Raw genomic sequence first — 15,952 nt, forward strand, 5'->3', positions numbered from 1 at the left:
ATTGATGCGTTTGAACTATGGTGTTGGCGAAGAATAATGAATACACCATTGACCGCCAGAAGAATGAACAGATCTGTCTTGGAAGAGGAACAGTGAGAATATTCCTTAGAAGCAAGGATGGCAAGACTTTGCCTTACGTAGTTTGGACGTGTTTGCAGGACATCATGGTTGGTAAAGTAGAGCATCAGTGAAAAAAAGGAAGACCTTTCAACAAGATGAGCTGACACAGTGGCTGCTGCAATAGGCTAACGCAGCAAGACTGTGAGAATGGTGCAGGACTGGGCAGTGCTTTGTTCTGCTGAAGATAGGATTCCTGTGAGTTGGCACCAACCGCAGGGCACCGAACAACAGCAACGATCCACCCATTAAATATTACTCAGAATTCCATCTTCTGCCCACATTCCTTTTTTCTTTACCTTTAATTCATTTTCATGGTTTGAATACTCATCTTTACGAACTGAATTAAAAATATATTTCTTAAACCCTAATTTTCGAATCTGAATATAAAACCTCCTGTGTTATGTCTACGTAAGTGATGGGGGTCATTATGTTCAACAGGTCCAAACTCAAGTATTTCCTCTGCTAAATCTGTAACTGCTCCTGTTGTTATTTATAATCCCTATTAATGTGCTCCCATTCAAACAGCATTAAACCAGAAACTCAAGACCCATTCTAGATGTCTCACTGGATAAAATCTAGCACTATTTCTTAAAAAATGGCACTGGGACTGGGATTTCTTAAAAATATTTCTAAATCCTGTTCTCCAGTGCTATCCCCTCCATTCCTCTGACGAGTTCAGACCCTGCTAATCTTTGATCTGAGCACTTTCTCACTGGTTTTACCCTAACCAGTTATTAGACTAAACAACTAATAATGGCAGTTATCATACCAAACCAAAACCAAACCTTTTGCCATTGAGTTGATTCTGACTCGTAGCAACTCTACAGGAACTGCTGCATAGGGTTTCTAAGGAGAGCTGGTGAATTTGAACTGCGCACATTTGGTTAGCTGCAGAGCTCTTAACCACTGGTCAGAGTAATATAATTTTTCAGTAATTAATACTGTAATTTATCATTCTTAGTTGTTAGACCAAACAACTGGTTTCAGTTCAAACACTATGTCATTGTCTACTTCCTAGCTGCAGTGACTTTGGTCAGGCCCATGTCACTCCCACACTTCAAATTCTTTTTCAAATTCCTATTTCCCAGAGGATTGTGTCCACTACTCTATTGTGTTGAAAAATTGCTCTATGATTTGATCTTTCCTTACCCTGCATATGGTGCCCCACTGTGTGTCTGAGCTACAAACCCATACTGCATGTGATCCTCAAGACTCCAGTAAATGACTTAATGCTTTTGCTCTTGCTATATCATATTTGCCTATCACATGACTTTGCCATGTTTCTTTATGTTTCTACTTATCAACCTACTAAACAGAGAAGAAGGATTTTCTTCTCAAAGATTTCTCCCTCCTCCAAAATGGGCATAGTCTTTCTCAGTGGAACATTCACAGTACACTGGAGGAAAACAATAGTATTAATTATATAAAAACTAAATTACCCTGACTATGAGAACTACCACCATTTATTGAACAGATATCATATTTCTAATGCTTTACAAGCACCGTCTTAGTTAATACTTAACACAGCTTTTTAAGGTATATATTATCCACATTTTAAAGATAAGGGGACTGAGGCACATTAATGCTAAGTAACTTGCCTTAAACAAGGAATGGCAAATACAGCCCATAGGCCTTAATAGACCACCAAAATCCATTGCTTTCAAGTCATTTCTGACTTATAGCCACCTTACAGGACAGAGAACTGCCCTATAGGTTTTCCAAGGAGCAGCTGGTGGATTCAAACTGCCTTAGCAGCTGAGCTCCTAACCATTGGCTACCAGGGCTCCAGGAGGCCTACAAAGCCTGAAATATTTACTGGCTGGCCCTTCGTAATAAAAGTTTGCTGATGCTGTCTTAGCAAAGCCTGGAAGAAATTGCCCTGAACTTTGAATTTGAGTTTTTTGACTATAAAGTGCATGACCTTGATCATTACTCAATACTTTTTCATTATTATGGTCCGTATTGTCATATTTCACCTTCCCCACTCTATACAGTAAGTTCCTAGAGTTTAGAAACCAAAAAACATCTGTTAAACCAAACTCTGGTTGAACCTTCGGTGATTTATCATCACGTTCTCTTTCCTACTAGGCTCATGACTTTCATTTCAACTCTGAAAACTAGGTTATGATTATTCCTTGTGACTAGTTTATCACATTTTGACTTTTACCCACATATCATCTCCTCTAAAAAGGCACCATAATTTGTCATCCTTTTCTGTTTAACACAACCAGAAATTATTTTGAGGGAGAAGAGTCTTCCTTACATTTTGAAATAATTTTACTCCTCATTCAGTCTGACTACATATAAGGCTGTTCCTGTGTGTTTGCCTCCCTGTTGGGATTTCCTTTACTTGATTGTTTAATGTAAATGTAATTAGGGTTCCTTGAATTTGTAGCAAGGCACGTTGCCATCCATTTCTCTCGAAGCCCTGATTGCCTATTATCCTGATGTATAAATACCTTCCATGTGAAATAGGCTGCCATTTGTACTGAGCTACAGATTACTTAGACGGAATTCCTAGCGTTACTCAAGTGAGAGACAAGCATTTGCCTTGTAGAACATTAAAGCCCATTTGATTTGAGACCAACCTCTTTTTTTAATCTTCTTTTTTATGAGCATTTAAAGTAATTACAGTCTGTGACATTAGTAGTCTAAGTTAATGAGTTACGTGTAAGATTCTTTATGGGCTTGCCAAGGAGTGAAAGGCAGCACGATCCTATAATATCAGTCATTAGGTAATCATGTCCATGGTGAGCCAGAAAACCTCACCTGTATAAACCAATTCATGTGCCACTGAGTTGATTCCAACTCAAAAAGACACTATATGAACAGAGTAGAAATGCCCCATAGGGTTTCCTAGGCTGTAACCTTTAAGGGAGCAGATTGTCAGGTCTTTTTCCCATGGACTTTCTGGGTGGGTTTAAACCACCAACCTTTTGATTAGCAGCTGAGCTCTTAACCTTTGTGCCACCAAGGCTCTGTATAAACCAGCGTGTTCCCACATACTTGTTATTGTTAGCTCCCTCCTGTCTTTAAAGACTGTGTGCCATCCTACTAAGCTTACCACAAGATTTATTATTTCAGACTCCTCTTATCTGCTTGAAATTCTCCATTAAAAGAGAACACAAAACAAAGCAGAACACAAAACAAAGCAAACAAAAACAACTGTACTTTCTGGGGAAGGGTTGTCATCAAATGCTTGGTTGAGGTAAAACATAGAAGATTAAAGAAACTTTCATGATATTTCTTTCCTCACCCTCCAAAAAATAATGTTTCACTGGTTATCTGCTTGTCTGCATTCCAGTCACAAAGATTTTTGATTTCTGGTTTCTGTATATCCGATGTAAAAAAAGAAGAACAGTCTTACAGTCTATGTGATGGTTGATTATGGTGCTGTTAAAAGCTGAATGTTTTTTTTTACAGTTTTGTTACCACTGAAATTTTCAAGTTTGGAAAAGTAATATAGATTTTCTCTTCTGTCTTTTTCTTGCTCTCATTCTCTTTTCCTTCCTCCCTCCCTGCCTCTCACTGAAGACCTAAGATTTACTGTTCTAAATCATGAGGTTAATCACTATGGCCATGGATTTTGAAAAGGTTATTTGGCCCTATGTTAGTCATTACTTGCTGCATAATTTGCAAACATTGGGCCAGTTGTTAGTTAGGATTACAGGAAATTTTATTAGGTCTGCATATCATATTCACAAATCTTCAAGCAATCACCTATTGCCAAAATAGAGTCAAAGGCAGGTTGGCAGAGGATTCAATTCATTCTGTTTATTACTATAGAGCAGCGTTTCTTCATCTTTTTTTTTTTTTTAATTATCACATCCCTCAAGGAGTCTTCTCATCTATGGAACTTCCATTAAATTTTAATATCATGGCTACTGTGTACCTGTTCATGTACTATATACATATCTGTGTTTCATACGTAAAACAAAGAGCCTTAGTGGTGAAGTAGTTTGGCTGCAAACCAAAAGGTCCAAGATTTTGAAACTACCAGCCACACTGCAGGGGAAATACATGGCAGCCTCCTTCAGTAAAGATTACAGCCTTGGAAACCCTGTAGACCAGTTCTACTCTGTCTCGCAGTGTCGCTATGAGTCAAATTTGACTCCAGAGCAACGGGTTTGGTTTTTGGTATACATAAAACAAGGAAGATTTTTTGATCTCCAAAGGCCAATTTTTGCCCCTTAGAGGGTAATATAGGAACACTATGGCATAGTGGTTAAGCGCTCAGCTACTAACATAAAGGAGAATGGTTCAAACACACCAGCAGCTCTTGGCGAAAAAGACGTGACAGTCTGCTTCTGTAAAGATTTGCAGCCTTGGAAACCTATGGGGCAGGTCTACTCTGTCTTATAGGGTTGCCGTGAGTTGGAATCAACTCAGCAGCAGTAGGTTTTTTGTTTTTTTTTCTTTTTGGTTTTAGGGGGTGATACATCACCATTGAAAATGCCTTCTATAGAGACAGGATAATCTTCTCATTTGGAATAGGCTATTAAAAAAAAAAAAAAGGCAAAAACAAATCCATTGCCTTTGAATCGATTCTGACTCATAGTGACCTTATACAGACCTCATAGTGACCCTATAGGACAGAGTAGAACTACCCCTTAGGGTTTCCAAGAAGCAGCTGGTGGAGTCGAACTGCTGACCTTTTGATTAGCAACCAAGCTCTTAGCCACTATGCTACCAGGGCTCCAGAATAGATTATAAAGACCTAGAAAAAGGCCAGACTGAGTGGGCTGATAAACTGCTATCTTAAAGGCTGCCGTGTAAATACGGACCTTTAGTTTTTTGTTTTGTATTACCTAGGGGTAATACAGATTCACCAGAGTATGTTATTAGCCCACACAAGGCAGGCACACATATACATTCCCTTCTTCCTCACCCCCAACATACACACAGATAAATACACTAACAGATTTTCAGAACTACTCAAAAAAATTGAAAAAAGAAAAAACCTGAAGTCCTAATTGGATTATTATTATTATTTTTATTGTTAAGTTTTGAGAGTCTGTGAAGAACTCTGTCAGTCTTTTGTCAGATGTGGTCACAAATATTTTCCCCCATTCTGTAGCTTGTCTCATTCTCATCTTAACAGGGTCTTTCACAGAGCAAAAGTTTTTAATTTTGATGAAGTCCAATTTTCCAACTCTTTTCTCTCGTGGATTGTGCTCTTGGTGTCAAGACTAAGGACTCTTTTCTTAGTCCTAGATAATGATGATTTCCTCCTATGTGTCTTTCCTAAAAATTTCATAATTTTACATTTAATTTAGTTCATGATGTATTTTGAGTTAATTTTTATATAAGTATAATGTCAAGGTTTTTTTTTTTTTTTTTTTGCCTATGCGTGCCCAATTACTCCAGCACCATTGACATTGATGAAAAGATTATTCTTCCTCCATTTCCTCCATTTAACTACTTTTGTAACTTTGTCAAAAAGTCACTTGGAAATATTTGTGTGGGTATATTTCTGGGTTCTGTATTGTATTACATTGATCTATGTGTGTATTCCTCTGATAATACCATACAGTCTTGATTATTTCTGCTATATACTGTCTTGAAATCAGACTTATTCACAGTTTATTCTAATTTTTTTTTAACTATTGTAGTTCTTTTGCCTTTCAAAAAAATTTTAAATTAATCTTGTCTGTTGTTGTTGTTAGGTGTCATGGAGTCAGTTCTGACTCATAGAGAGCATACCTACAACAAAATTAAAAACTGCCCAGCCCTGTGCCATCTTCACAATCATTGTTATTTTTGAGCCTATTGTTGAAGCCACTGTATCTACATCTGGAAATAAATAAAACCTTGCTTGAATTTTGATAGATGCTGTATTAAACTTGGGTATCAATTTTGGATATTATATCCATGAATATGGTATATCTTTCCATTTATACAGATCTTTTAAAAATATTTTGTCTGCATTTTGTAGTTTTCAGCATGCAAGTACTATAAATTTCTTTATAAGTTTATATCTAATTATTCCTTTTGGAAGATTGCATTTCTGATTTCACTGTTCATTGGTAGTATATAGATATACAGTTTATTTTTGTTTACTTATCTCCTAACCAGTGACATTGCTGAACTGATTTATTAGTTCTGGGAGTTTTTGCATATTTTGGGGATGTTCTATATAGATAATTATACCATCTGCAAATAGAGAGAGCTTTGTTTCCTTTTCAATCTGTATGACTTTTATTTTCTTTTGTTGAATTACTGCACTGATAGATTTTTAGCATTAATTTGAATAAGAATGGAAAGAGTAGCTAACCATGCACTGTTTCCAACCTTAGGGGAAAGCATCCTATTTTCTTTCACCAGTAAGTTTAATGTTAGCTGTAGTCTTGTGGTAAAAACTTTTTAGGAAATTGAGGAAATGCCCTTCTATTTCTATTTTTCAAAAATTTTTATCATGAATGGTTGTTGCAATTTGCCCAATGCTTTTTCTACACTGATTAGTATGATCACGTGATTTTTCTCCTTTAAGCCCGTTAATATTGTTGGAAGTAATGAATTAATTTTTAAATATTGAAATACTCTTGCATCCTTGTTACAAATCCCAGTTGGCCATGGTGTATGTACATTCTTTAATATTGCTGAATTCTATTTGATAATGTTTTGTTAAGGACTTTTGTGTATCTATATTCAAGAAGGATGTTACTGTATAATTTTTTTTGTCTTTGTTTTGAACTGCCTTTGTCTAGTTTTGGAATCAGGAAATTAGTAGCTTCATAAAATGATTTTGTTTTCTGGAAGAGATTATATTTAATTAGTGCTAATTTTTCTTTAAATGTTTGATAAAATTGTTTAATGAAGCCATCTGGGCTTGAAAATTTCTTTTTGGAGGGGATTTAATTACACACCAAATTTCCTTAATAGCTCTATCAGTACCAGTTGCCATCAAGTAGATTCCAACTTAGAGTGACCCCATGTGTGTCAGAGTAGAACTGTGCTCCATAGGGTTTTCAAAGGCTGATTTTTGGAAGTAGGTTGGTAGGCCTTTCTTTTGAGGTGTCTCTGGGTGATCTCAAACCTTTCAATTATCAGCCAAGCATGTTAATGATTTCCACAAACAGGGGCTCCACAAGTTCTTAACCACTGGGCCACCAGAGCTGCATGGTAGTATAACTACCATAGGTATACTAGTTACAAATTCTCTTATTTTTCTTTCATCTGAGGTTTTTTTTTTTTTTTTTTTTAATTTCTACTTCATTCCTCAAAGGTGTTTTTGCTAGCTATAGGAGTCTAGGTTGAGAATTATTTCCTTCCAGCTCCTGAAAATATTGTGCCACTTCCTTCTGGCTGCTATGATTTTCTTCATGAGAAATAGCCTGTAATTTGATCTCCCCCTCCCCCATAGTTCATAGTCATTTTTCTCTGGCTTCTTTCAAGGTTTTTTTCTTTCTCTTTAGTTTTCAGAAGTTTTATTATGTTGTGCCTTGGCACGGATAATTGGGTAATTTGTATTACTGTATCTTCTGCAAAAGTTGGAAACAAAGAAGAAGGATCAGCAGTTGGAAAATATGGCCTTGGTGATAAAACACAATGCCAGAGATTGAATGATAGAATTTTGCAAGACCAACAACTTCTACAAATACCTTCTTTTACCAACATAAACTGCCACTATACACATGGACCTCGCCAGATGGAGCACACAGAAATCAAATTGACTACATCTGTGGAAAGAGACAACGGAAAAGCTCATTATCATCAGTCACAACAAGGCCAGGGGCCAACTGTGGAACAGACCATCAATTGCTCATATGCAAGTTCAAGGTGAAACTGAAGAAAATCAGAGCAAGTCCACAAGAGCCAAAATATGACCTTGAGTGTATCCCACCTGAATTTAGAGACCGTCTGAAGAATAGATTTGAGGCATTGAACACTAGTGAGTGAAGACCAGACAAGTTGTGGAGTGATGTCAAAGACATCATCCATGAAGAAAACAAAAGGTCATTGAAAAGACAGGAAAGAAAGAAAAGACCAGGATGGATGTCAGAGGAGACTCTGAAACTTGCTCTTGAACATCCAGCAGCTAAAGAAAAAGAAAGAATTGATGAAATAAAATAACTGAACAGAAGACTTCAAAGGAAATCTCAAGAAGACAAAGTATAATAACATGCGCAAAGAGCTGGAGATGGAAAACCAAAAGGGGAGAACACACTCGGCGTTTCTCAAGCTGAAAGAATTGAAGAAAAATTTCAACCCTCCAGTTGCAATAGTGAAGGGTTCTATGTGGAAAGTATTAAATGAAGCAGGAAGCATCAAAAGAAGATGGAAGGAATATACAGAGTCATTATACCAAAATGAATTAGTCGATGTTCAACCATTTCAAGAGGTGGCATATGATCAGGAACTGATGGTACTAAAGGAAGAAGTCCAAGATGCTCTGAAGGCACTGGCAAAAAACAAGGCTTCAGGAATAGATGGAATATCATTGAGATGTTTCAACAAACAGATGTAGCACTGGAGGTGCTCACTAGTCTATGCCAAGAAATTTGGAAGACAGCTTCTTGGCCAACTGACTGGAAGAGGTCCATATTTATGCCTATTCCCAAGAAAGGTGATCCAACCTAATGTAGAAATTATAGAACAATATCATTAATATCACATCCAAGCAAAATTTTGCGGTAGATGAGTCAAAAGTGGCTGCAGCAGTATATTGACAGGGAACTGCTAGAAATTCAGGCCAGTTCCAGAAGAGGACGTGGAACCAGTGATATCATTGCTGAAGTCAAATGGATTTTGGCTGAAAGCAGAGAATACCAGGAGGAGGTTTACCTGCATTTTATTGACTATGTAAAGGCATTCAACTGTGTGGATCATAACAAATTATGGATAACATTACGAAGAATGGGAATTCCAGGACATTTAATTGTGCTCATGAGGGAACTTTACATAGATCAAGGGGCAGTTGTTTGGACACAACAAGGGGATACTGATTGGTTTCAAGTCAGGAAAGGTGTGTGTCAGGGTTGTATTCTTTCACCATACCTATTCAATCTGTATGCTAAGCAAATAATACGAGAAGCTGGGTTATAAGAAGCATAATGGGGCATCAGGATTGGAGGAAGACTCATTAACAATCTGCGTTATGCAGATGACACAACCTTGCTGGCTGAAAGTGAAGAGGACTTGACCACAGCCTTCAGTATGGGTTACACCTCAACATAAAGAAAGCAAAAATCCTCATAACTGGACCAATGAGTAACATCATAATAAATGGAGAAAAGACTGAAGTTGTCAAAGATTTCATTTTACTTGGATGCACAATCAATAGCCGTGGAAGCAGCAGTCAAGAAATCAAAAGATGCAATGCATTGGGTAAATCTGCAGCAAAGGACCTCATCAAAGTGTTAAGGAGCAAAGATGTCACCTTGAAGACTAAGGTGTCCCTGACCCAAGCCATGATATTTTCAATCACATGATATGTATGTAAAAGCTGTACAATAAGGAAGACCGAAGAAGAACTGATGCCTTTGAATTGTGATGCTGACAAAGAATATTGAATATACCATGGACTGCCAAGAGAATGAAGAAATCTCTCTTAGAAGAAGTACAACCAGAATGCTCCTTAGAAGCAAGGATGGCAAGAATGCATCTTACATACTTTGGACATGTTTTCAGGAGGGATCAGTCCCTAGTTCACCAATTTGTTACTCTGTCCCTTCTCCTCCATTCTGCTTTTCAGTTCATGTACCCATTTTCATTTCAGTTATTGTATTTTTCAGTCTGTAACTTCTATTGTTTCTTCTTTATTTCTTCTCTTTGCTGAAATTTTCTATTTCTTTGTCGAGGCTTTCTATTTTTCATTTCTTTTAAATGTGTTCGTAATTATTCATTAAAGTGTTTTTATCATGGATGCTTTAAAATCTTTGTCAGATAATTCTAACATCTCTGTCATCAATTGATTGCATTTTTTCATTCACCTTATGATTTTGCTGGGTTTTGACATGATGAATGATTTTTAATGGAAACATGGACATTTTTGTATTATGTTATGAGAATCTCCATCTTATTTAAACGTTCTGTTTTAGTTGGCTATTTATGACACAATTTCTAGCAAGAAAAGGGGAACGCTTAATTATTTGCAGGTGGAAGCAGAAGCCCAGTTTCCACAATTGACATCCTCTGACACCTCAGATGGAGTAGTTCTTCGTTATTACTGGATGGGAGTGCCTTGGAGTTCCAGCTCCCCATGTTGTTTCCACTGACATCCATGGGATACCATCATGAAAGTGCTCTTGTTATCCCTGGGAAATGTGGAAAGTTTTGACTCTCTGCTAGTCCTCTTCTGACAACACACCATCAGGGAGGGGGGTGGGTGCCTTGTTACTATTAGGTGAGGGTGGAAACCTAGGATTCCCATATCATCTCCACTGACATCACAGTGATGAGGAACCGTTTTAACAGCCAGCAGGAATGAGGGTCCCTACATACCCTTCGCTGAAACCACTCAGCAGGAATATTGAAGTGTCTTGTTATTGGTGAGAGAGGGAGTGGAGTACAGCATTTTCTGTGATGTTTAGCGGGAGTAGAGTGGCATTGCCTAAGTAAATTGTTTTCTGTCTTGCTTATTGTTGTGGTTAGTTGTCATTGAGTAGATTCAGATTTATAGTAACTCCATCCATGTATGCAGAGTAGAGCTGCTCCATAGAGTTTTCAAGGCTGTCACCTTTGGGGAAAAGATAGCCAGGCCTGTCCTCTGAGGCACATCTGGGTGAGTTTGAACCACCAACCTTTTGACTAGTATTTAAGCACTTAACTATTTGGGCCACCCAGGAACTCCCTTTTGCTACCTCTTTCCTGGTTTTTTGTCTAGAGATAAAAGTGTTTTGTTTGGGATTTTTCTTGTCTATTCTCATTGACATTTCCAGATCATCATCTTTTTCAGCTATAAGTCTGAGGTACATAAGTCAAAAAGGAAATGCAAGGGATTTACCACAGTGCTGTTCTTTAGGTTCCAAGGTCCCCTGTCACTGCATGTTTCTAAGTCTTCTTATGTTTATTTAATACATTATGTCCAAGCTTTTTAATTATACTTAACAGGAGGACTAGGGAAAATACATTAACTTTATATTCCTGGTAGCAGGATTCCATGTCCTGTATTTTTTTTTAATTAAATCTGACAACTCTACAGCCAATCAAATTAATTCATCCTACATCTTGCCTCCTAAGTAAGAACCGCCTATAAATACATCTCACCATATTACCTGCTTAGAAGACTAGGGAGAAATAACCAAAAAAGGAAAGGATGCCAAGAAATCACTCTCTAGCATTTTGGTCAAATATACATCCTCATCTCCAATCCACACTTACTTTTAGAGGTGATGGACAAGGTAGAGAAACAGTGAGTTCTCACTTGGAACAAAAGCAATGAAACTATAGACAATATTGTTCAATCAGCAGTATGAATCTCCCCATGAAGAAAAAAAAAATCAGCAATGTATAAAATAAACGTTCTGTCGAAACTTTGTGAGTCCACTTTCAACTGCTCTGATAATCCAGGAAACAGGATATAAACCTTCTGATCCTTCAAGGCCTTTTATAAATATCATTTTTTTGCCTCTGAAATCAATCAAGTTATATAATTAAGTCTACCCCAAAGCACACACTCTATTCTAAAGGGAGCCCCTCCAGTGTCAAATTATGATCAGCTCTGCTGCCCAAATAAACTCTGCAGACAGAGTTATACAAAGTGCACTGGATGAGAGCATAAGCTTGGATAATAAAGTGCTGAATATATAAAATGCCTGCAAAGCACCCTATAAAATTTTAATATGTCAGCTCCTCTTTTCAACAAGTCTACTCATCTCCCACAGATAAATTAAATCCAAAACAAAATTAATTTCCCTCCTTTCTTCCCAGAGATAAATTTAGGAGCAGAATATTGACAAAGCATACCCATCTCCCTCATTATTTTCTAATTAAACTTAACCCCACTGAGAGGGAAGTCACTTAGATCACAGAGGGGTGACGGATTGTTCTTCAGGACTGATAGAGATCTTTAAGAATCACACCAGTCTCACATGTGCCCCAGTTTTCTGAAGTTCCAGGGAAGTAACAAGAAACATCCAAGCATCCAGCTCTTAAACATCACTTTTCTAACCAAATTTATGTTCCCAGGAACCAACCCTATAAACCTAGAGGTACACTAACATCACCAGACTAGAGGACAGATTAGTGTTATTTGGAACAAAGATGGTAGACTGAGAACACATGAGGATAGAAAGAAAAATAAGGAAAAAAAAAAAACCCAAAAAAAGATTTTCTGTTTTTAGCTTGACCAAGGGTAAGTGAATCCATGCTGGTTTAGCCAGAGATCAATACCTGTGATTTTAACACTCAGTTGAGAGAAATCTTCTACCAAAAGACTGATTGGACACTATGATTCCAAACTGCTAAAGGAAAAATATACCTCTCAGATTGTTTCTTTTCTATAAGCGAACATTTGAAAAAACGCTTGCTTTCTTGGTAAAATTTAGAAACTAAAAAGGCTTTCTCTTCCACTTCCTAAGTCTTCGTATAAATCACCTCCTTCATTTCAGAGTCTGTGTCAAATATTCAAAATCCCTATTTTCTTTTAAAATTCCCAGTTGACCTCTGTTTTTCCACCTGAGTGGTGAATAATGAGCCTTGATTAAGAGACAGCACCCAAACCCTATTTGTGCAGGGTTCCTGATGCCAATCACAGACAATTCTCCAAGCAAAAGTCATAATGTTAAGTACCCCACAGTCCCTGTTCTCTGCCATCTTGTTTTTTGTTTGTTTGTTTGTTTGTTTTTTAATCCCCAGAAATATCTCAAGGCTTTTTGAGTTCTGTGGTTCTGTTTCTGCTTTGGAGGTTATTACTTCTCTCTGACTCTGGAATTTCTTTTTATCTAGGAATCCTTCTTTTAGGCCAATCGTCATGTTATTCTTCCAGTTGTTCCTGTTAGAAAACTTCTCTGAGTAGGTGACCAGCTCAGAATCATTGGTAGTGCTGGATATTGCATTCTTGAGGAGGTTTAAGAAGCACTATATCCTTTGTCCTGTCCTTTTTTCTCAAACTTCATCTTTTTCCAGCTTTTTAATTCCTGAGACAATGAAAGTCCCTCCATTCTTCTCCTTATTTATCTGGGGCCCATTTCCATTTCACTTTAATGTCCTCCAACCCCTTTCAAGCTAGTTCAAATTGGTCACATTTCTTTTCTGCTGTATATAGGTATTCACTTTGCTCAATTTAATTGTTTTTCTCTACCTTTCTATTTCTAATAAGTCTTGTTTAAATTACAGCATCAGAACTCATTCTTGATCCAATCCAATTTCTCTGAGTTTTTGATGTTCAAAGCGACAACTGCCACAACATACCTACTTCTGAAACCTTCTCATCTTCTCAGTGCAATTTTTTCTCTGCCTCTTACCCATAATGTTTCCAAATTCCTAAAATACAAATATTCCCAAATTATCCAAAGTCTTGGTTATTTCTCTCTTATCCTTGGAGTTGCCTTGCTTCCATTGAGATTTCTTTCATAAGCACTTGAAGAAGAAAGTTCTCCCCTTGTCCTCCTCCCCCTATCAGAAAAGAAATTACCTTATTCCTTTTTATCTTTCCATTAAAAAACCAACTAGAGCAGAAACAGTATTCTAAGTTCTCAAAATTCATGATGGCTATAAATATGTAGCCCCTTGCCAATCTTTCAGCTCTGTGTACAATACAGGGTAAACAGGAAATGGAAATTTTGTACCAAAAGTGAAAATACTGAACACATTGGAACTCAGCCTGTTCTGATGGACACCTACTCAGGGTCTAGAAGTGCATGCTGGTAACACTCTCCAAGACACTGATCTGGGGAAGAGCTATGCCCTTACAACTTGGATATCAGTCTGTGAAAATTTGCTGCCCAACCAGCAGTTTATATTTTCTTAGGGAGTGCCACCTGACCACAAAATAGAAGACCTTTTGCTTTCAATACTAAAAAAAGTTACTGGTTTCCCCTTTTTTCCAATAAGATATATAGTTCAGAGTGATATTTACTTTGAAAGGGAAATACCAGACACAGTACTCACAATCTACCTTGGGTTTTACTTCCCCAAGTGAAATATGACATTGTTGTTTAGATTTTCTACTGTTCATGAGGGATATTTATTGAAGGTATCTCAGGTTAGCTTTTCTAGAGAAGCAAAACCAGTGAAGCGTATACATATATTATATATATACACACATATAAAAAAATTTTTTTTACACATATATTTACATATAAAACATATATAGAGAGATTTATCTTAAGGAAATGGTTTATGCTTTTGCAGAGGCTAGCAACTCCCAAGTCAGTTAGTCAGGCATCAGGCTGGAGGCTACTCCTGACTCATATAACTTCAGGGGGTGACAAATTCAAGGTTGGCAGGTCAGATGGCAGGTTGCTGTCTCACAGGCTGCAGAGACTGATGAATTCCAAGATGGGTAAGCAATACAGCAGGCAACAGGCTCAAGCCCCAAGAACCAGATCTCAGATGATGATGAGCTGGACGCGGGATCCCCAGCAAACAAGAGCCATTGAGTCTTGTCAGAACATCCATACATATTGGATGCAGGTGACATCCTCAAGAAAACTCCCCTTACAACTCACTAGCTGATCATATCATATCACATCATAGAGATGATTACATTATATCACTAAATGGAGGATAAATATATCATTATATAATTTCCAGGTTACATCGTTACATAACTGCCAAACTACATCATTACATTACTGCCAAACTACTGAGAATCATGGCCCAGTCAAGTTGACATACAATCTTAACCATCACAGTCCATCCCTAGTCAACTCAGCATCTGTACACATCTCCTTAAACCATACACAATCTCTAAATTAAGACAATTACAAAGTCATATTTGCATCTACCATGATACAGCCAACATGTGTACAACAGAAAACACACTAGTCTCATTTACATCTTATATCTTATAAGTGAAGAAAACAAAAATACTTGATGTACCATATAAGGAAGAAAACTTACAAGAATTACAATCCTCATTTCTGCAACTGGTCACCTGATTACACCTGGTATTTAGAATTACCTTCTTCCACCACCCACTCCATATTAAATTTTCCCTTAGGAACGACCTCAGCGGTCATGGTTCTTGTGGGTGACTCAAACCATCATTCCTAAAGGGCCTGGGCAATTTTTAGTTATGTTGTACTTGGATTACTGTAGTTTTCCATTTACTTTAATCACAGGGCGTGGTATCAAAGACACTCTAAGAGATCTCTTATATTTCAGGCATATTCTTCTTTACCTCTGTTATGTAATATCTATCCAATTTCCACTTGGTAATCAGGATTGATCTCACCACAGAATACAATATCTCCCTTCTTTGCCTGTTGATCCAGAGGCATGAGGAGCCCAAAGTGGCTGGGTGGCATTCTTAACTTCCAGTTCAATGCTATCAGAGCTGAGTATCCTGGTGAGAGCATTCCACCCTTTAGAATTAAGACCTCTAGACCTACAGAACATAGGGTCATGGGAACAGGTAGCAAAAAATTTGTGAGTGGGTCACTAGGAGTAACAGTGAGTGGTTTCACATTTATACCCCTTGATTCCAGGACTCATGAATCTTGGCTTTGGAAGAAACACCACCATATATCAGACCCTGGTTTAGAGCACATATGACCTCCTGGAGAATATTGTTCCAACCCTGGAGGTGTTGCCACCTAGCTGGCACCATAATTGTGTCTTTAGAAGACCATTTCATCATTCTATAAAGCCGACAGCTTCAGGATGATGGGGAACATGTTAAGACCAGTGAATTCCATGAGCATGGGCCCATTGCCACTCTTCTTTT

This window comes from Elephas maximus, chromosome 17, assembly GCF_024166365.1.
Source record: "Elephas maximus indicus isolate mEleMax1 chromosome 17, mEleMax1 primary haplotype, whole genome shotgun sequence".
Classification (NCBI taxonomy): Eukaryota; Metazoa; Chordata; class Mammalia; order Proboscidea; family Elephantidae; genus Elephas; species Elephas maximus.